The 23,656-nt window shown below is 40.7% G+C and overlaps 1 pseudogene; it reads left to right on the top strand.

The window, feature by feature from the left end:
* Positions 1-20,956: 20,956 nt before the first annotated feature.
* Positions 20,957-22,019, top strand: LOC143853259 (LEAF RUST 10 DISEASE-RESISTANCE LOCUS RECEPTOR-LIKE PROTEIN KINASE-like 2.1 pseudogene; annotated as a pseudogene).
* Positions 22,020-23,656: the final 1,637 nt, after the last annotated feature.

Here is a 23,656-nt window from a genome sequence, read left to right as displayed (position 1 = left end):
AAGTGGCAAAAAATCAAGAAAGAAAAACCTCTACTTAAAATCCTATCGGCTGTTTTTAGCCACTTCAACCACTTGGAGACACTAGTTTCTTGTATTTTGTTTCCTGATTTTTAGCCACTTCACCCACTCAACCCCTCTCTCACTACTTGGAGACACTGGTTTATCATGAAAATAAATAAATCATGGTAGCCAAATGTGCACTTAACAGCTAATTAGAAATTGTGAAGAACAAAGATTAAAAAACCTGTTTTTAAGTTGGACTAATCTCAGCCATTGCTGAAACAGCATCTAGAAAGATTGAAGCCACAAATTCAGCGATCAATGGGGCCTGCTAATGAAGGATTTGTACGAGCCCCTTGTTAGGCCCCACGGATCACAATCAAGTTCCCAGAATCTTACAATTTTTCATGGCTCTAATCGGTGGGGTTTCAACAACTCAACAGTCATTAGGCTTTGAAGACAATCTAAGGCCCTGTTGTTTGTTTGGGACATACACATGCTTTGCTCCCCTTGTCTTTTCATACAATCCCTTGGCTCGTTTATGATTTTAAACTCCAAGAGATTCTCCTTCAAAGTCCCATTGCTCTCCTAATTGTGGAGATGCTAGTGGGGTATCTGCCCACTATTTCTATTGTCTTTCATTGGTTTTACAAGGTTTGCATCTACATTTTTTCAACATTTCTTGTTATGATGTCATTTCTTCATAGAAAATAAACGGAAAAAGAAAAAAATACCAATACCCTTGTTTCCATTAAAGAGGGTATATTTGGATGAAATTTAAATTTATTTTCCGAACCAGGCTTGGAGAAATGGCTGAGCATTTTTGCTTCACCAGAAGGGATCTGCTATGACATAGCTGTATGCAAAGTCCATTTCTAATGTACAGATGGTGATTTGTTAGCAGTGCTTTATGCCCTCGGCAGCATTAGTTCTCAGCAAAATTCTTACTCATATAGATAGCAGAATGTGGCTCTCATGCATATCCTAATGGTATTTATTTTTACAGAAACATTGACGACGTGGACAGGACGATGGATGTGATCAATGAGCAGACCGAGAATATAAAACAAATTCAAGAAGCATTGTCCACTCCTATTTAGGGGTGCAACTCGGGTCGGGTTTTCCAAAACCCTACCCTACTCGAGAATTATCTCTGGTCGGGTTGGGTCTAATCCGAGATTCGTAAACCCGACCCTACCCAAGATAGTTTCTCGGGTGCTCAGGTTTTCATTTTTTTAGCGTAGGATAGTGACTAATTTTAAAAATTTTAGAGATAAAAACAAATCTTCACACCAAAAATCTCTAAATTTATGTTATCGAGTGTATAAAATTAAGAAGGACAATATATTTTCACATAACAGACATAATCACCTCAACGAAAACAATTGTAATCCAAAACCCAACCCTACCCAAAACCCATGATTTCTAAACTGACCTATGTTATTTTCGGATCGGGTCGATGCAGCAGCTGTACTCCTATTGGTGCAGCAGCTGATTTTGGTGAAGTTGGTGAAGTACCCAGTCCTCTTAGCAATTTTCACTTCCTTTCGTACACCCTCTTGCTGAAGTTTCTAAACATTTTTTTTTTCACATCTCCTTTTATTGTAAAACAAATAACAATAGCTTCCTTTAAATAAACTCTCATCACATTTTCACACTTCCCAATTCCTACGAACAAACTTTACAAGATAAATTCTAGAAAAGAACAAAACAAACACAGATAAGAAACTAAAAGATAAAGCTAGCTTAGTGGGCCCAGTTTGTATGACATATTTCAACAAAGGTTGGCTGTGCTGTATGATGGAGATGTTGCTTAGGTAGCTTTTCTCCATGCACGTATTACATTTCTAAGAAATTGAGGTTGAGCTTTCTCCATGTTGCTTAGGCAAAGAAAACGACCTACGCCTTTTATATTGGTAATTTAACTTTTTTGAAAGCTAATTTATGTCCAGATGTTTCTCGGAAATTCTGTTTGTGGATGTATCACGACATTTTGTGTTGACGGGCTTTTTGACTTACCTAACTCACGGTTGGGCCTGGTCGGGTTGAGCATATGCTAAGAAATGAATTAGAATAAACCCTATCCTCACCCCATTTTATGGTAAAAGCTCAACCTCAATTCCCAAAATTCTTAAATGTGTAATGCCCACAAAAAATGCCACCGCAGCAAATTCGACCCGGTTCGCCGGTTTCTTCCAATTCTGACTCTTGAGTGGCTTTTCGAGTGGATTTTGGCTGATTTTTTCTGCCCGTTTCCGCTTTTCCCCCGCTCGTTTCCGCGCTCTGGAAAGTCGAAAAGGAGAAGCCTTGAAGTAGGGGTTGCAACTCGGGTCAATTTTTCAGAATTCAGGTTGAGCTTTTACCTTAAAATCGAGTCTGGTTCGGGTTGATTCCAATTCATTTTTTCGCTAAAGCTCAACCCTGCCGGACCCAAGTTGCACCCCTGCCTTCCTTGAAGAATGCAATTGTAATCACTTCAATGAATTTCAAAAGTTGAATGAGTCACATTTGATCAAGAGCCCACCTTTGATCTCCATGGCCCACAAAAGATGACTGATTAGATTCAGTCATATACCCACAAATGCCAGATGAAAGGTGGGCTTCACCAAGTCCAGAGTATCAAAGTTTTGGTTCCCCATTGCCTCAGCGTCGGTGATGGGGCCCACAAGATGATGGTTTCCAACTTTCCATGACCACTCGTGTCCCTCCTGTGTATGGTGGGACCAGATAAATGCAGGAGTCACCCAACTGACCATTTATTTGACTGTCCTGACTCCTCCCACTTTTGCCGAAGTTGCTTAGCAACATCCTAGTTTTTTTTTCAAAAAGCGTTAGAGCGGGGAAGAGTTTCTTCTCTTTTAGGGCGCTGACCACCCCCCTGGGACGGCTGGCTAACGTTTTCCCACCATTTGACCGGTCTCTCTCTCTCTCCACACACACACACACAACAATAACAGTTGGTGGGCCCAATGGAAACCGTTGGTAGAATGGTGGGCCCATCTTTGTACAACGTAGGCCCCGTCCATACCACACCATAGGATAATCCAAACCGTCCATTTCGAGTGAATAACCCCCGGGTTAGAGCTAGCCCTACCCTAGCCTATTGGAGTAGAGGCCTTCCCCTTCGGTGGAAGACTCCGTTACTCAGAAAGACTAGCCTGGGAATGAGAAATGATCCGCACGATTGTGAAAGCTAATAGATATCGATCCACTTATGACCGATAGATTAAGTAGTCAACTGTAAGCCATGGGCTTTTTTCCATCCATTGAGTCATTGATAAACATACAGACTCACGATCGTTCGAATCAAGAGTGCTCGTAGAAGCCTCCGTTGTTGACGGAAGAAATGATGGTATACTAGATGGAAGCATCCAATGGAGACACTCGCGATCGATAGATTGTGTACGGTTTTATAAGTGGACGGAAAAAAGGGCGGTCAGTCTAATTAGAAGAAATATAAAAGTGATGTAAGATACGCGGAAGGACGAAGAGAAGAACACAGAGGGAAGGAAGCGGAAGCGACTCGTCCTATAGAATGAATAGTTAAGCGAGGAGAGGAAGCTAGGGTATCCAGGGATTCAGGTATGTCGCCCGGTTTTTCTTGTGTTGTGAAGATGCCGGAAAAATTAAGGACGCCTGTTTTGGCAGGCGGGCCTTCAATGAGGTTCTCCGGGGGCGTTCCCGTTCGAGGGGCCCGTCTGGACGGGGAAACAAGGGTCCTGGTAAACTCCTCCCAAAGCAACTATCGGATAATCAAAAGGCAATCGTAAGAGGTCGAGGACGGCGTCATAATAACCCATGAGCTAATTCATTCGATGAAGAGAAGAAAAGCGGGGGGGGGGGGGGGGGGCTGGTGTCTTAAGCTCAAGCTCGACATGCTAAAGGCGTATGCGTATGACTTACTAATATAGGGCTAGAATGGGGCTTCCTGGAGAAAGTGCTCAGTCTGTATGGATTCAACCAGACATGGAGAAACTGGATCTGGCAATGTATATCCACTGCCCCTTTCTCACTTCTAGTTAAAGGCCAGCCGAAGGGTCGCCAGCTCTCGAGGTCTGCGCCAAGGTGATCCCCCTAGTATATGAAAGAATGAAAAAGTGCTTTCGTTGTTGTGGAATAAGAAGCCTTCGTATCTTAATGCATGTATTTAATTTATTCAGAGCTATTAGAGCGGGATCCACTTTTTGGGGAATATGAGTCGAAGCAATAACAAGAATATTTCTAGTGGAACATCTTTCACAATCTCTGGAGAGATAGTTCACTAATAGACCGAGGGATAAGTAATTCGACTCATTCACATACAGATCATGAATGTTTGGAATCCATATTATGCAAGGGGACATTGCTTTTGCTAATTCTAATTGAGGGGTGATATCAAATCGGTCTATTTTCGGCGTCATATACATAGTTAGCCATAAACGTAAATAGGTTGCATCCCAAAATATTATTTCCATAGGCTGATCCTAGCCCTCCGATCTAAATAGAAACTACATCTTATGCAACCTCTATAGATTGTAGGGTTGTGATCATCCTACGGAAACGATTTTTGGGGCACAACCTATTTACATTGTGGCCCATCAAATGGACAGCTCGGATCATCCTATGGTCTGGACAGTACACTTCATTTTCAAAAATATGGGTGGGGCCTAAATTGGTACGAACCACACCATAGGATGATCCAAACCATGAACGGTTGGATCATCCTATGTTGTGGACGGTACGCTTCAATTTGAAAAAATATCGGTGGGGCCTACGATTGGGCCTCAATGTTACTGTACGACCAACTCCATAGGATTATCCAAACCATGGACGGCTTGGATCGTCCTATGTTGTGGACGGGCCTTAATGTTACTTTACGACCAACTCCATAGAATGATCCAAACCATTCATATGATGGGCCACAATGTAAATAGGTTGTGCCCCAAAAATCATTTCCATAAGATAATCACAACCCTACAATCTATAGAGGTTGCATAAGATGTAGTTTCTATTTAGATTGGAGGGTTAGGATCAGCTTATGGAAATGATATTTTGGGATGCAACCTATTTACATTTATGGCCCATCAAATAGACGGTTTGGATTATCCTATGGTGTGGTATGGGCGGGGCCTACGTTGTTCAAAGATGGGCCCACCATTCCACCAACGGTTTCTGTTGGGCCCACCAACTGTTCCTGTTGTGTGTGTGGAGAGAGAGAGAGAGAGAGAGAGGTCAAATGGTGGGAAAGTGACGTATACGTTAGATCCTAACGTTTAACGTTAGGAAGCCGTGGGGGAATATCAGCGCCCCTCTTTTATTTCAAAAGAGAAACTTCGATGGGAACGTTATCAAAGTATCGCTAGTTTCCACTGCAACATCTTCTCACCTTTAAACTGCAACTGACCAGTATACTGGTTCTTTTGAAAAGAACAAATGGGCTTTGTGTATTAGGTGTCTGTCTTGAAGAGGATGTTGGAGGTTTTATACTATGAGGAAAGTTCACGGAGGCGACTCCCCAAACACAACACTGCGGCAGAAGAAGTGATTGAAGTGGAAACACTTTTTCGATGAGAATGAAAAAGAATTCCACAAAGGATTGGGTGATCGGAACCTTTTATTCCAAAAACAACAAAAATCCCAATGTCCCCAACTTTCTATCTGGTGCTGAACATCAACAAATTGTTAGTGATTTTGCATTTTCAAAATCATGTATATTACATGTTATAGTGTTTTGGAAAATGTTTTATCAAAAGCGTTTGGGAAAAAGAAAATGTTTTCTTGGAAATATTTGCTTTTACAAAAGGATGAAGAAGTGTAGCTGAAAAGATAGTTCCACATCGGATGAGAGAAAAGAAAGAGAAGGGCTTATAAAGCACTACCTTTTCTAACTCTTGTTGATTGCACATTGGGTTGAACCCATGGTTGGACCCGCGGGACGGTGCAACGCACCGTTTGCGCACGCGCGCGCGCGGCGTGGGCAATGGGCTATAGGGCGCATAGTGGCGCTTTTTTAGGCGCACTTTGCACTTCGTGATCAAATGGGTTGTGTCCCTTCCCCCAACGGTCATGTGCCAAGGGGGTGCGATCCACACCATAGATGGTTGATCTAACGATGACTGGGTTGGAGAGAGGATTTACTCAAACCAACAGTCACCTCTAGAATCGATCAGGGCCATTCAATATCAATGGGTGCGATCTAACGGTCAGATTTCAAACATTCTGGAAAGGTGCCCTGTAGAGGTGTTTTTCACACTGAAAAGACACCAGATGGTCTATAAAAAATGTGCAAACTTCTTATTTCAGATAGAAATCGAATTGGCAATTCTGACTGATTTTACACTCTCTTCTACACTCCTACAAAAATCCCCAAGTATTTCTACATACTGTTTTTTCTTTTGTTTACTGTTCTAGATACTGTTTTTCTGCAGAAACAGAATCTAGAGATTTCTCTAAGGCTTGAAATTTCGGAAGGGCATTTCGGGTTTGATTCCGCTAGTGCTACGCGTCATCAAACATTAGTAGGGCTTCCCTACTAGGCTTCATTGTATCTTGGAGGCAATTCGCGGATCCCCTTTGCACACTACTAGTGGGGGCGAATCTTGTCTTAAGGAAAGTGATATCACGCCTTGAAGCAACAAGTTTCTGTTTTCTATCATCAACAGTACCCTCAACAAATTTTCCAACAATCTTAAGACAAGATTTTACTACTGTTGTTTCAATGGCACTTTATTCAGTTCGTCAAATGACCCAAGACTTTGTCAAACTCGAACGTTTCGACAAAGGAAATTTCAAGCGCTGGCAGAAGAAGTTGCACTTCATTTTGACATCACTCAAAGTGGTCCATGTTCTCACTACTCTAAAGCCGTCAGCAAATGAAAATGAAACTTTGGCGGAGGCTCGTGCAAGGATGAAGTGGGAACAGGATGACTACATTTGCAAAGGGCACATCCTAAATGCTATGTCAGATACACTATTTGACATATATCAAGGCATGGGATCAGCAAGTGAAATCTGGAATGCACTTGAAGCCAAATACTTGGCGGAAGATGCCAGTAGCAAGAAATTCACTGTGAGTCCATTTTTAAATTTTAAAATGGTAGATGATAAGTCTGTTATTGATTCATTACATGAAATACAACATGTAATTAATCAAATTCATTTGCAAGGCATCCTTCTTGATGATTCCTTTATTGTCCCGTCAATTATTGACAAACTTCCACTAAATTGGAAAGACTTTAGAAAAAGTCTAAAACACAAGAAAGAGGAAATGTCTATTGAAGACTTGGCTCAATGCCTCATGATTGAGGAAGAGTCAAGAATCAGAGACAAGAAAGAAAATGAAACTGTATCCTCTAAGATCCATTTGGTGGAAAATGTCAAGAATTCGAACCAACAAAGAAAAGGCAATTGAAAGAGAAACAAACACCCTGAAAAGAATACTAATAAGAATAAGAAAAGAAATGGTGCTTGTTTCAACTGTGGCAAACCAGGCCATTACAAGAGTGAGTGCCGACTTCTTAAGGATAAGAAGTCGGGTGCACCAACAGACAAAGAAAAGTTTGTCGCCAATCAGAGGCAAATATGCTTGAAGATGGCAATGATTGGTGGATTGACTCTGGTGCGACGATGCATGTCTGTAAAGACAGGAACCTGTTTTCAACTTATGAAACAGTTGAAGATGGAAGCGTGTTATACATGGGAAATTCGTCGACAGCAGAAGTAAAAGGGAAAGGCAAGGTGGAACTTGAGTTCACATCCGGCAAGCGACTCACTCTAACCGGTGTCTACCATGTACCAGAAGTTAGAAAGAACTTAGTGTCTGGAAGCATTCTCAACAAGAATGGCTTCAAACTTGTATTTGAATCTGACAAGTTCATTCTTTCTAAGGGGGGTACTTTTGTTGGGAAGGGATATATGTATGAAGGGATGTTCAAACTTAATATCAATAAAGTGAATGTCTTTGCTTATGTTTTGGATTCTTCTTTATCTTTATGGCATAATCGTTTAGGACATGTAAATACTAGGAAAATGAATGATATGGTTAAGTTAACCTTAATTCCTAAATATGAAAATGACTTAGTAGATAGATGTAAAACATGCATGCAAACCAAGATAATCACTAAGTCATTTCCTAAAGTAGATAGAACTTCTAACTTGTTAGATTTAATTCATAGTGATGTATGTGACATACATAGTGTTCCCACAAAGGGAGGTAAAAAGTATTTTGTTACATTTATTGATGATTATTCTAAGTACTGTTATGTTTATCTACTTAGTCATAAAGATGAGGTTTTAGAAAAATTTAAGATTTATAAAACTGAAGTAGAAAACCAATGTATAACAAGTATTAAATGTCTCAGATCAGATAGAGGTGGTGAATATCACTTTCCTCATTTCTGTGAATCAGTAGGCATAGTCCATGAAACTTCTGCCCCTTATACACCACAACAAAATGGTGTAGCAGAAAGGAAGAATAGGACACTTACTGAAATGATTAATGCTATGCTTGTTAATTCTGGTTTAAATAAAAGTTTTTGGGGTGAAGCCTTACTTACAGCTTGTCACATTTTGAATAGAGTACCAAGTAAGAAATCTGATATAACCCCTTATGAATTGTGGAAGAAAAGGAAACCAAACTTAAGTTACCTTAAAGTTTGGGGTTGTAGATCTATAGTTAAAGTCCCTAAACCTAAGTTAAGGAAATTAAGTGAAAAGGGTATTGAGTGTATCTTTTTGGGATATGCTAGTCACAGTAAGGCCTATAGGTTCTTAGTTATAGAACCCAATGATTTTATAGATGTCAATACCATAATTGAATCTAGAGATGCCTTTTTCTATGAAAATAGGTTCACTGCAATTCCTAAAGAAATTGAACCTACAACTTCTGTAGATCATCCTTTAGAATCACAAACAGAAGTTGGTGAACCTAGTGTACAACCTAGTAAAATAAGAAGAAGTTCAAGAGATAGAAGGGATAGGAGTTTTAGCCCTGACTTTGTAACCTACCTGGTAGAAGGGACAAGGGAAAAACTCCAAGGTTCTGTCTTGTTAAACTTAAGCATAGAAAGTGACCCTCAAACCTATGGAGAAGCCATAAAGTCACAAGATGTTGCTTTTTGGAAAGAAGCAATTAATGACGAAATGGATTCTATCATGGGTAATAAAACTTGGATTTTGGTTGATCTACCACCTGGGTCTAAACCTATAGGATGTAAATGGATCTTCAAGAAGAAGATCAATGTAGATGGGACCATAGAAAAGTTTAAGGCAAGGTTAGTTGCCAAAGGGTTTACTCAAAAACCCGGTATTGATTATTTTGACACATATGCACCTGTTGCTAGGATTTCTACCATTAGAGTGTTGATTGCCCTTGCTTCCATATACAAACTTCACATTCACCAGATGGATGTTAAAACCACATTCTTAAATGGTGAACTTGATGAAGAAGTGTATATGGAACAACCTGAGGGATTTATTCTGCCAGGCCAAGAGCATAAAGTATGTAAGCTTATCAAATCTTTGTATGGGCTTAAGCAAGCCCCTAAACAATGGCATGAAAGATTTGATAAAGTCTTAGTGTCAAATGGTTATAAGATACATGAATCAGATAAATGTATATACAGTAAATTTAAGGGCAGCAAAGGTGTTGTTATTTGTTTATATGTTGATGACATGTTAATTTTTTGTACTGATATTGTAAGCATTCAAAGTACTAAATCATATCTTTCTCAAAACTTTGATATGAAAGATATGGGTGAAGCTGATGTGATTTTGGGTATTAGAATCATAAGACAGGACAATGGTCTTATTCTAACACAATCACATTATATTGAGAAAGTTCTTAAAAAGTTTAACCATTTTGAATGTTCACCCATTTCAACACCTTTTGACCCAACTATAAAGTTGTATCTTAATACTGGCAGGACTATCTCTCAACTAGGGTATGCTAGTGTAATTGGTAGTCTTATGTATGCTATGACTTGTACTAGGCCAGACATAGCATATGCTGTAGGTAAACTTAGTAGGTTTACCAGTAATCCTAGTTTTTCTCATTGGAATGCAGTCTATAGAGTTTTAAAATATTTAAAGAAAACTATAGACTATGGTTTATGTTATAGTGGGTATCCAACTGTAATAGAAGGATACTCTGATGCTAGTTGGATAACTGAGCGTATAGACCATTTATCAACCAGTGGGTGGATTTTCACCCTTGGTGGGGGAGCAGTCTCCTGGGCCTCTAAGAAACAGACATGCATAACAACTTCAACTATGGAAGCAGAGTTTATAGCTCTGGCAGCATGCTGTAAAGAGGCGGAATGGCTTCGGAATTTGTTATTGGAAATTCCGTTATGGTCTAAACCAATGCCATCGATTTATGTCCATTGTGATAGTCAGGCCACACTATCAAGGGCATATAATCATGTTTATAATGGTAAGTCCAGACATATAGGACTTAGACATAGTGCTATAAGAGAGTTACTTACTAATGGAGTAGTAACTATTGATTTTGTGAGATCGAGCCAAAACTTGGCCGATCCATTCACTAAAGCTCTTGCAAGAGATCTGATGTGTAAAACATCATTAGGGATGGGGTTAAAGCCATTAACCAATAGTCACCAATGATGGAACATCAACTCAACACTTGAATAAACATCAAGTCTTGAGTTCAATGAGTCCAAGTACATCATATGGAGTGATCGCAAGCACTATAATCTGTTTTATTTGCCATCCCAAGGTAAAGTGCTTGGTACCTGTAATGTTTAAAATGAGAAGGCTGAGTATTTAAACTCTTAATAGGCTTATAACATAGTGTTGGAGTGTTTTAGTTACAGGGGCACTCTTGATAAGCCTACCTATGTGAGTGTGGAAGTGGTGCCGCTTCCTATGAGACCTGGCTAGTCTCTAGAGCGCTCATGAAACCAAGATATAGACACAAGGCCAGTACATGTGTCGGTTTTAGAAATTGCCCAAAGAGGTGAAATCTTGTGTGTGAGACGTATCCGGTTAACCAAATAGAATAGCTAGTTCAAAGATACGTCTACTATGCAATTCTGGTTAACTTTGATATGTCCTCACTAAGTGAAGGTTCAAATCGAGAGATACCTTCATCTATGCATAAGATTTCCAAGCCTGATGAGAAAATTTTCTTTGATTTTGAAAATGGTGGGGGATTGTTAGTGATTTTGCATTTTCAAAATCATGTATATTACATGTTTTAGTGTTTTGGAAAATGTTTTATCAAAAGCGTTTGGGAAAAAGAAAATGTTTTCTTGGAAATATTTGCTTTTACAAAAGGATGAAGAAGTGTAGCTGAAAAGATAGTTCCACATCGGATGAGAGAAAAGAAAGAGAAGGGCTTATAAAGCACTACCTTTTCTAACTCTTGTTGATTGCACATTGGGTTGAACCCATGGTTGGACCCGCGGGACGGTGCAACGCACCGTTCGCACACGCGCGCGCGCGGCGTGGGCAATGGGCTATAGGGCGCATAGTGGCGCTTTATTGGCGCTTTTTTAGGCGCACTTTGCACTTCGCACGTACGCAACGTCGCGAGGAGCGATTGGAGCCTTTAATTTTTCCAGATTTGATCTGCACCGTTGGATCAAGATGAAGGTGGACCGGTCAAATGGTTCCCAGGCCCATCAAGCCGAATGGTTCAGTTGGGTTGGGCTTCGGTTCGGGCCTAACGGTCGGCCCAACGGGCCCATGACTCCAACGGTCAAAGGGTGTGATCAAATGGGTTGTGTCCCTTCCCCCAACGGTCATGTGCCAAGGGGGTGCGATCCACACCATAGATGGTTGATCTAACGATGACTGGGTTGGAGAGAGGATTTACTCAAACCAACAGTCACCTCTAGAATCGATCAGGACCATTCAATATCAATGGGTGCGATCTAACGGTCAGATTTCAAACATTCTGGAAAGGTGCCCTGTAGAGGTGTTTTTCACACTGAAAAGACACCAGATGGTCTATAAAAAATGTGCAAACTTCTTATTTCAGATAGAAATCGAATTGGCAATTCTGACTGATTTTACACTCTCTTCTACACTCCTACAAAAATCCCCAAGTATTTCTACATACTGTTTTTTCTTTTGTTTACTGTTCTAGATACTGTTTTTCTGCAGAAACAGAATCTAGAGATTTCTCTAAGGCTTGAAATTTCGGAAGGGCATTTCGGGTTTGATTCCGCTAGTGCTACGCGTCATCAAACATTAGTAGGGCTTCCCTACTAGGCTTCATTGTATCTTGGAGGCAATTCGCGGATCCCCTTTGCACACTACTAGTGGGGGCGAATCTTGTCTTAAGGAAAGTGATATCACGCCTTGAAGCAACAAGTTTCTGTTTTCTATCATCAACAGTACCCTCAACAAATTTTCCAACACAAATATCAAGCTCCATTGATCCTATTGCTAAACGTGTTCCTTCTCTATCCAATTATCCAAATTCTTCATCAAATCGGCCACTTCTCAAAACCCACCAGAGGAAATGGAGAAATAAGTGTCAGAATAGGATGGAGGATCATACGAATTATACATCAGATATTGGTGGAGACATTTCTTCTCTAGCCAGTGACACAAATTCTTCAACCAATCAACCAATTCCCAAAAGCCAACAGAGGGATTGGGGAAATGAATGGCAGAAAAGAATGGAGGATCAGACCAATGCTTCATCCTGCATTTCTAGAGACATTTCTTCTCTAGGCAATGATCCAAAGCCTTCAGTTAATCGACCCCGTTTTTCTCATGCAGAAGCTCACCGCCAGAGAAATCAAAGACATGGATACAGGAAAACAAGACAGGATCAGATGAATGGACCCCACAGTTCTCCGAAGGTTTCTGTTTACAGAGGTAAGCCTGCAATTCACTTTGCAGAGTCTGTTATTAACTCAAACGCTGAGAAATTCAAATATTGCCTTGTGGGGAAGTTCCCCCTCTCAAGGCTGAGCTTGGCCCAGATAAGAGAATGGGTTGCTAGAAAATGGAAACTCAAAGGCAATTGGTCTATTACCTTACTAGATCTTCACCATGTTTTCATTAGATTAGACACTGAACGGGACATGCTATGAATATGGGTCAGAAATCGATGGTGGATTAAGGGTCATCTAATGAAGGTTTTTAAATGGACTCCTCAATTTCGACTAGCACGAGAAGAACCTTCTTCAGCTGCTGTTTGGATTGCGCTCCTTTCCTCCCCGTGGTTTTCTTCCAAGAGGATGTCTTGTTCTCCATAGCATCTTTAGTTGGAAGGGCTCTCGCAATTGATGGTCCGACAAGAATTCTATCTCGAACCAATGTTGCACGAGTCTGGGTGGAAGTCGATCTTTTGATGGAGCTCCCTCGCCAAGTGTGGATTGGAATTGGAGGAAGAGGTTTTTGGCAATATATACACTATGAGAAACTACCTTCGTACTGTTCAAACTGTTGTCGGCAAGGGCATTCCACAAGGATCTGCAAGTTTAATACTAGTGATGTCGTAACAGGCTATTCTCAAGAGAAGACTCCAGAATGTAGCACAGAGAATTCGAGTTCTACAGGCCATTTTCAAGAGAAGACAACAGAATCTATCCCTGAGAATTTGAATTCCGCATTTCAAGAAGATGGGCATGTTGAAGAGCAATGTATGGTAACTGAAGCTTCTGTCCAAAATTCCGTGAAGGGTGAAAGTAGTAAGGGAAATCATGCTCAAATTTGTCCTCCAATTCAGTATTAAGAAGGAATTAATCAGCTTGCCACAGAGGCTTCTTCTCAGCTGCCATTTCCCCGAGTTACTCTTGTAGAAGCACTAACCAAACATTTCGAAAGTAGTGAGAAAATGAGATCAAGAACGAACGAGGGTAAGAAGCAACTGAGAGCAGCAGAGACTGCTTATTTGTGTTGACAAATGAATAGGATCATTCAGCTTCTGACATGTTTTTTTTTTTCCTTAGGTAATCTGGGGTTTGGAGGCACCTTTACCAGTTCATTAATATTAAATGAAGTGTTTCTTTAAGGAATGAAAGAGGATGATGTTTCTACATTGACATTTAGAAAGCAGACATCAGATGAGAAAAACAAAATAGATCTGTTGGAGAAAGAAGATGAGCTAGTGCTGGAAATTGAAACCGACAATCTTGTTTTGGATGACGAAAGGCCCCAGCCTGGTGATATTATTTTAGAAGTCACTAAAGAACATGAATATGAAAGCTATCACCAGGATCAGCAACGGCAGCAGGAGCAGGTGCATGATTTCACTCGGGTGGTGATGATGAATAACGAGGATATGAAAAGACAGGAAAAGAGAACCCCTCCTACTAGGTAAGCTGCAGTTACTTTGTTTATGTAACTTTTCAAGTAGTTTTCTTTTAGCATAGTGGGAACTGACAATGACCCCCTATAGAAGGTATCTGGAATTCATCCCGAGAGAATATAATATAAATATACTCATTGTAGAAGAAAATGACAATGACCCCTATGTAGAAGAAAGAGATCAAAACAAGAAGAAGAAAACTAGAAAATAATTCAAGAACACAACCCACAAAACCAAGAAAGGGAGAAAGATTTTCTATTGAATATACAAAGGAAGTTTTTTACAACAACTACATGCCTCTCATGTTTTGCACCTCTCCTCTATTAATAACAAAAAAGAGATAAAGTCCTACTCTAATTTGTCCACTTACTAACCAATCAAAACTAACCTATTAAAAGTAGATTTCCTATTTCTATTCAAAGTCATCCACATCCTAAAAGATAAACATAAACTTATCCCAAGATAAGATACATCCAAACCTAATCTTGTTGAAACCACAATGCCAATCCTAACTCTAATCTAACTAATCTAATGATCTAATGGGTCCCACCAGCCCAGCCCCTCTGATGGTAAACGTTAAGAGTCACGATGACTCTCAACACTCCCTCAGTGTTGACTCTTTAAGTTGCCATCGGAACTTGAAGAACTTTGGATAAGATAATCCTTTGGTGAAGATATGTGCCAGCTGCTCATCATTGTTAACTGGGAGAAGACTGATGTCCCCTTTCAGTACCTCCTCACGAATGAAGTGGTGATGCACTTCAATATGTTTTGTACGAGAGTGAAAGACTAGATTTTCTGTCAGTCGAATTGTGCTCTCGTTGTCGCAGTATAGCCCAACAAAATAGTTTGCCTGCTGCTTCATGTCTGACATAAGCTGCTTAAGCGACTCCCATTCTTATGCCGCCAAAGCTGTTGTGTTGTACTCGGCTTCAGTTGCAGAAAGCGAAACCATTGGTTGTCTTTTACTGCACCAAATTACCACTCCAGAACCTAAGCTGAACACAAACCTAGTATTTGATCGATGCGTTGATAGATCTCCTGCATAATCTGGGTCACAGAATCCCACTACCTCACATGAGATTCCCTTTTCATAGAGAATCCCAAACTCTGTTATGCCTTTTACGTACTGCAAGTGTGGCTTCCTCAGACTCTACATGAACCTGCTTACCACTCAAACTATACAAGCAATATCTGGTTATGACAATGCTAAGTAAATCAAGCTTCTGATCAACTGTCGGTACATGGTTCCATCCTCCAGTAGCTCACCAACTTCTTTTCTCAACTTCCCATTCACTTCCGTCAGAGTTGAGATTGGATTGCAGTCCTCCATGCCAATCTTGTTCAACAAGTCTTAGCATACTTCTTCTGACACAAAAATACTCCCTTATCACTCCGGTCTGCCTCCAGACCAAGGAAGTGGTTAAGCTCGCCGAGCTTCTTCATCTCAAACCTCACTGAGAGACTCTCTCGAGTTAGCATAACTTCATCATTGTCATCTCCAGTGACAATGAGATCATCGACGTAAATCAACACCATTGTGATTTGTTTGTCTTCTGCTTCAGAAACAAACTTGAGTCTGATGGTGCTACAGCATAACCATTGAACACCAAGAACTCCACAATCTTGTCGTACCATGCTCGTGGTGCTTGTGTTAGCCCATATAGCCCATTCGTAACTTACAGACATACTCTGACTTCTATTGATCTTCAAAACCATGTGGCTGCTCCATGCAAATTTCGTTATCAATTTCACCATGAAGAAATGCGTTTTTAACACCCATCTGCCAAAGCTTCCGTTCTTTCCTTGCTTCGATAGCAGTCAACACACGTACAAAGTGATCTTTGCAATTGGACTGAATGTGTCATCAAAATCAATTTCGTACTTTTGGCTAAACTCACACGCTACCAAACACACCTTATAACTATCAATTGTCCTGTCTGATCGTCTCTTCACCTTGTACACCCACTTGCATGTCATTGGCTTCACTTCTACCGAACATGGAACCAGGTCCCAAGTTTCATTCTTGATCAAGGTAACGATCTCCTCTCGCATTGCAACTTGCCACTCCTCAAGCCCTTATGCAGCTTTGAGTGAAGTCTGTTCTTCAATTGCATGGGTGACCGAGATATTGCATAGAATCTCCTTCCCCTCGTTCTCTTCTGCGAATGCTCCATCTATGTACTTAGGATTGGGTTTCCGTACACGCGAAGACCTTTGCGGATCTCTCTCTCTCTCTCTCTCTCTCTCAACAGGAACAGTTGATGGGCCCCCAAAATTCTCCTCCTTGGTTATGACAGTGTACCGTCCAGGCCATAGGATGATCCGAGCCGTCTGTAACTTCGTTCTCATCATCAAGCTGTGAAGGATGCTTCTCCTTCGGTGTATGCTCTTATGGTGAACTAACACTAGTCTTCCAAGGACTTTATGGTTGCCTTGGAGAACTTCCAGGTTGAGAAATATCGCCCTCCGACGATTTCCCTTAGTCTCTTTAGGACTTGATCCAGCCTTTAACCGATCATCTCCCCCCCTGCTTCGATTCCTCTTCTTTAAGACGGCCGTGCACCTCATCTTCAAGTTCAAATGAATCTGGTAGAACAACAACATCAGATGACCACCACAATGATGCTTCGTCGAAGACTACGTCACACGAGATGTGGATCTTCCCAGTAGTTGAATCACAATACCGTCAGCCTTTGCGTCGTTTTTCATAACCCACAAAAATGTATCTTAGTGCTCAAGTTTGCTTCTATGATTCTCTGTGAGAAACATGAAGCAGACACACCTGAAAACACGAAGATGCTTGACAGTCGGCTTGCCTCCATGTAACTTCTTGTATGGAGAAACAAATCCGAGTCGAGATTGGGGTGGCCAATTAATCACGTACGCTGTTGTCGCCATACTCTCGGCCTAAAACTATGGTCGCACATTTTTGGCGTGTAACATGCATCGACACGTATCCCCAGATGTCGATTCTTCCTTTCGGCAACTCTGTTCTATTGTGGTGTGCTGGGACAAATGAGTTGCCTCTTGATTTTTTCTCTTGCATATATTTGTCAAACTCCTGTGATGTATGTTCTCCTCTGTTGTCTGACAATGCACTATAGATTTCTTCTGACCAACGTCTGATTTCTTCTGACCAACGTCTGTGCTTGGGCATAAATTCTTTAAACTTCTCAAGTACTCTAATTTTTCCTTCATGAATTACACCCAAGACTCAAGAATACCTTGAGTCTTTACTCTCCTAAACATGTCAATGTGTGCTAATTCGAAGGGTTCCTTTGTCGAATTTTGATTCTTGGAGTGGTAGTCTATGTGCCTTGCCGATTAAACATCCCATGCATACCGCATCGGGATGAAACTCTATCTTGGGAAATCCGTTCACAACTTCACACTTTGCCATCCCGTAAAGCTTCTTGTATTCAGCATGTCATAGATGGGGATGCCAAAGATCTGGAGTTTCATTATTTCATGTCTTCTCCACGTACACTTATTCTGCAGACACCACGTATATGGACTTCACCCTCTTCCTGCCCATCACAAGAATCACATCAACTTTGATCTTCTGAAAAACCTTGACGTCGTCGGGTCCAAACAAGACATAATGTCATGTTTCTGTTATCCGTGAGACAATCACAAATTCTTCGCCATGCTGGGGACATGGACATGGTAGACTCCATGCAATATGCGGTCTTTGCTGAATCTCGCCATGATCTCCACCTCACCTATGCGCTTCACAGGGTGTTATGAGTTATTGGCTGTCACAACACTCCGGTTGCCACTATGTGAACGCATGCTTTGGAACTTCTTCTCATCTTTCGTCATGTGGTTTGAACAACCTGAATCAACAATCCATCCATTCGCGTAGTCAACAGTTGCTCCCCCTCCGATCATGCAACTTGTGAATGTTGTAGTCGCTTCATCGTGTAAGTACACATCGCAAACAGTGGTTGTCAAGGCTAGCTCTCCGAGCACCTTTGTCGTTTGCATTGTGACATAAGCAATAGATGTATAATTGGCTTGCAGGTCCCAGTCCTCCTCCTCATCGGCTCCCCCTTGCTCACTAGCTCCAGCACGTCGTGACTCCTCCACAGCTGAATTACCTTCAACAAGAACAAGTTTCGCTTTGCAGTCGTGTGTGAAGTGACACGGCTTTGCACAACGACAGCATGCCTTCTTTATTTGCTTATCATGTGTTTTCTTGTTGTCTTTGTCTTTGCTGTTGTTGTCTTCCTTGGATCCGCCTTTCCCGTACCTTGGCTTGGACTTGCCTTGCCGCTTCCCTTTGGCTCTCTTAGAGAACATGATCTCCTCCTTATCTTCAATCTTCAAGGATCCAGTTTTGACGAGCACCATCTCGTATCTAATGAGTAGACTCTCTAACTCATCCTAGAAGGATGCGTCGCCCAACCGGCAATGGCTGCGTGCTTTGATTGTAGACTGTTGATCAAGAGTCTTCACTGCTCCGCTTCTGAAATCTTGCTCTCTGGATCCAACACGGACAACTCTCTGCAGGAGACCTTCATCTTTTGGAAATACTCAAATATCGAGGATTTCACTTGATCCAAGCTTCTCCAAGAGTTGAAGCTAATTTGTGTTCTTCTTCACGAACAAGCCAGCAAAAGTGTCACATGCCTCCTTTGGTGTCTTTGAATCTGAGATGCGAACAAGCATGTCATCCTCGACCGATTGCTTGAGTGCGTAGGGTTCTCTTCCGGCCTTGGCGTTCCACTTCATCTTCTATCCGGCATCAGCTGGTGGTTTCGTGCTTGCTCCACAAGTCATGTCCCACAACTCGTGCCCTTGCAAATACGACTCCATAAACGATTTCCATAAATCATAGTTGGAGCTGTTGAGCTTTCTTGAAAACGAGAAACCCGAATCACTGGCCATCTTATCCTTCTTTCAGGTCTCCTTTCGATGTGAAAAATCAAGATTGCCTAGTAGTGAATCCTTTATCAGATCTTCAACGAACGGTCCTCCCAAATTTTGCTTTGATACCAATTGTAGAAGAAAGAGATCAAAACAAGAATAAGAAAACTAAAAAATAATTCAAGAACACAAACCACAAAAGCAAGAAAGAGAGAGAGCTTTTCTATTGAATATACAAAAGAAGCTTTGTACACTTCCTACATGCCTCACATTTTGCACCTCTCCTCTATTTATAACAAAAAAGAGATAAAGTCCTACTCTAATTTGACCACAAATCCTATGAGATAAAGATAAACTTATCCTAAGACAAGATAAATCCAAACCTAATCTCCTAGGAACCACAATACCAATCCTAATTCTAATCTAACTAATCTAATGATCTAATGGGTCCCACCAGCCCAACCCCTCTGGTGGTAAACGTTAAGAGTCATGATGACTCTCAACACCCTGTAGAAGATATCTGGAGTTCATCCATAGCGAATATAACATTAAAATACTCATGATAGAAGAACCAAACTTTTCCTATTCTGCGGGAGAGGAAACATAGTTACAGAACTTGGGTTCAAGGGGTCAATTCCTTATAAATAGAACAAATTCTCGCACTGGACCATGATATGCACCTTAAATGGAGTATGATCAGTGTGATTTATATCAACAATTACAGTTCGCTAGTATTCCGCACCCTTGCTCTCTCATTACCTTTTGTAAGGACTCCTGTCTTTGTTGGCTGCCTGTTTTGCACTTCATTAAGGACTTGTGCCAGAATGCATTATCTTCACTCGAATTTTGGTGAGAGGAATCAGAAAAACACCTCTGCTACTTTCACCCATTAGATGATATATATATATATAAAGAGTCATCTAGAACTAGAATTTGGTTATCATAATCGTAGTTTCTGCAGCCACCTAACCTAGAGAAAATGGAATTTTGTTGGATCAAATTTGGAGAATTTTCACATGTTCTGAAATTAGTTAAACATGGATATTTGAAATTTTGTGAATCCACTTTAATGCCGAAGGCAACTTCCCTAGTCCAGTAGACAATCGGTAAGGAAGAAGCTTCTATAAGATTTCTTATCCTTGATTTCCTCAAATAACCATGATAACAAAAGAAATTGCATTCTTATTGTAGTTGTTACTCCATTTGTAATTTCAGATCCTTAGATCTTTCCATTATTTGGCACCTTAAGAGAATTGCATTTGCTTTCTAGTTCTATCTCCAATGTTGCTTTGCAAGGAAGTGCAAGGAAGAAGTATAGAAGTGAACTTATTTTCTTAGGGATTCTTTAATCATGGAAACCAAAGTATTTCGTTTCTCTACATATATTATCCTTCTTTGATGGATCTCTTTATGTAGAGCATGTCAGGTACCTCTATGTTTTGCTTTTCACTCATAAATCTATTACATTTGAACTTGTTAGTGCAGGATTATGCTCCATCTTCTTTAGAAAGAACCACTCAAGCACTCACAGAAACTCCCACTGTTGAAACTGAAATTTGTACACTTGTGATTTAGTCACTTGCTTTCGTTTCTTAGATATGGACAAATTCATTGAGGCTTGATTATAGGGGAAAAGTGGTGATGATCTTATTCTTTCTTTACAGGAGATTCTTAGCAAACACGCCATTCTTCTTTTGGAGGAAGAAAACAAAGAATAGTCCAACTGCTGATGCATTTCTTGGGAATAATGGATACCCCGGTCTGAAAAGATACAAGTACTTAGATATCGAGACCGTGACCCATTCATTTAGGTATAAAATGGGCGAAGGAGGTTTTGGTCCTGTATTTAAAGGGATGCTCCTTGACAGACGTTTGGTTGCCATTAAGGTTCTGAGAGACTCCAAGAATGGTGAAAAAGAATTCGTTAGAGAGATCGCAAGTATCGGGAGGACGAACCATCTTAATGTCATTAGTCTCCTTGGTTTCTGTTCAGAGGGGTCCAAAAGAGCTCTCATCTATGAGTATCTGCACAGTGGATCTCTTGATAAGTTCATCTATACCAGGGAGCTAAGACCTATTTTGGTGTGGGAGAAACTATTCCAAATAGCGGTTGGCATTGCTCGAGGGCTTGAGTACTTACACCGTGAGTGCAGCATTAGTATTTTGCATTTTGACATAAAACCATCCAACATTCTTCTGGATGAAGACTTTTGCCCAAAGGTACTAATGCTCGAGGGCTTGAGTACTTACACCGTGAGTGCAGCATTAGTATTTTGCATTTTGACATAAAACCATCCAACATTCTTCTGGATGAAGACTTTTGCCCAAAGGTACTAATGCTCGAGGGCTTGAGTACTTACACCGTGAGTGCAGCATTAGTATTTTGCATTTTGACATAAAACCATCCAACATTCTTCTGGATGAAGACTGTTGCCCAAAGATATCCGACTTCAGGCTATCTAAGCTATGCCCAACAAGAGATTTTAACTCTCTGAAGATGAGTTGGCCCATAGGGACACTTGGTTATATTGCACCCGAACTAGTTTTAATGGGAAGTGCCTCTGATAAGTCAGATGTGTTTAGCTACGGAATAATGCTGTTAGAAATGGTTTCAGGAAGAAAGAATATGGATCTCAGAGCAGAAAGCTATCGTGAAAAACATATACATGACTGGATTTATAACCGTCTCAACGACCCACAAGATATTGGTCTGGGAGGATTTGCATTTGTTGATGAGGAAGAGACCAAAAAGAAGATAACCTTGGTTGGTTTGTGGTGTACACTGCTAAACCCCGCTCGTCGGCCTTCAATGAGTACGGTGTTGGAGATGTTGGAAGGAAGCATTGAAAGCTTGCAACTTCCTCCAAGACTTTCTATATAATCTTTTTATATCAACAAATTCAGTTTCAGAAGCTTCGGATGTGGATCCTTTACTACTCTTTTATTTCTGCCCTGTTCGTTTGAGATTATGATAACTGATGTTGAGGCCCCTAACCGATTATTGGACATAAAATTAGGCCCTGTCTGTTTTAGATTATGAGAACCGATTGTGGAGTCCCCAACCGATTATTGGATAGAAAATTGCACGAAATTTGAGTCCAAAATCGGTTGGGGACTCCACAATAGGTTGTCATAATCTAAAACAAACAGGTCCTTAAAGTAATTTGAGTCCAATAATAGGTTGGGGGCCTCAACATCTGTTAGCATAATCTCAACCGAACAAGGCCTTAGTTTCTATTACAAACTCATTATAAGGAGGATGATCTTACAAATGTTGTGGTGTGTACAGACTGGTCACAGATCAACATTAAGTGGGTCGGGTGGTGAAGATGTTGGAAGGAGACATTAGAGACTTACAGGTACCTCTTATGCCTTTTCTATGTACTCCTTCAAGGTCCTTTGTACAGTCCTTAGGAGTGCTGATGATCTAGCGGATTGGTTGGCTGGCCAAGTACCAGGCTTTGAGGGTCTCAATTTACGCCGGGCCCTCTCTCGCCACTGATGTGAATCTGTAATCTTTTTCTGCCTTGAATACAGTTGTCTTTCACACACACACACAGAGGCTAATTTTTGCAGGAGAGAACGGCCACAGAGGCTTACTTTTTAGCAGATTTTGTCTTATTCAGAAGATACATCTTCAATACATGGAGACGTGAATAAACTATAAACTAAGCTACCATTTGTGTAAGATGTCATAATTTCTAGCAATCTGTTTTCCTGTATGTACTGTCCTATATTGAGTATTATATTGTAGGTTTAGCCACTCATTGATTTATGAGAACCCAAACTCCTGCCTTTATAGAATAGTTGAAGTCCTTGTTTTAGTGTATTGGAATGAAGTCCACAACTTCTCTTGTGCTTACATCCTCTGTAAGAAATACTCATTGTTCAATTGAATGGTCTATTAGCAAAAAGAGACACTGAAACAGAATTTTCGTGGAAGAAGATGAGTGGGTTCAATATGCACGAAGTCGTTTTTTCTTCAGGCCACACATCCCAATGTTGCTCTTATCTGATTCACTGTCAATCAATCCGGACAATCGAGCCAAATCAACAGACATTAGGCTTTGAATGACAATCTAAGGCCCTGTTGTGAATTTAGTACACGTTCTGCCTTGATAAGCTCGAAATTTTCAACTATTTGGGTTCAACGTATGTATTTTGCTAATTTCAGTTCATTTGTTTTCCCAAAATTGAAATTAACAAATACGAGATTTCATACGGTGTAAGCCCTTATAGTCCCGTATTTTTCAAAAAGTACTGTAAGGACGAAATCATAGGATGATCCAAACCGTCCATCTGATGGAACACAATGTAAATATGCTGTTCCCCCAAAATTATTTCCATACGATGATCCTAGCCCTCCGATCTATAGAGATTTCCATAATATGCAATTCCTCTATAGATTGGAGGGTTAGGATGATCCTATAGAAATGATTTTTTGGGCACAACTTATTTACGTTGTGGCCCATCACATTGGACAGTTTGGATCATCCTAAAGTGTGGTCCATACAGCAC

Source organism: Tasmannia lanceolata, unplaced genomic scaffold (genome assembly GCF_043159265.1).
Source record: "Tasmannia lanceolata isolate RefF3 unplaced genomic scaffold, GAP_Taslan_0.1 ptg000019l, whole genome shotgun sequence".
Lineage (NCBI taxonomy): Eukaryota > Viridiplantae > Streptophyta > Magnoliopsida > Canellales > Winteraceae > Tasmannia > Tasmannia lanceolata.
This window is presented reverse-complemented; position numbering and strand designations above follow the sequence as displayed.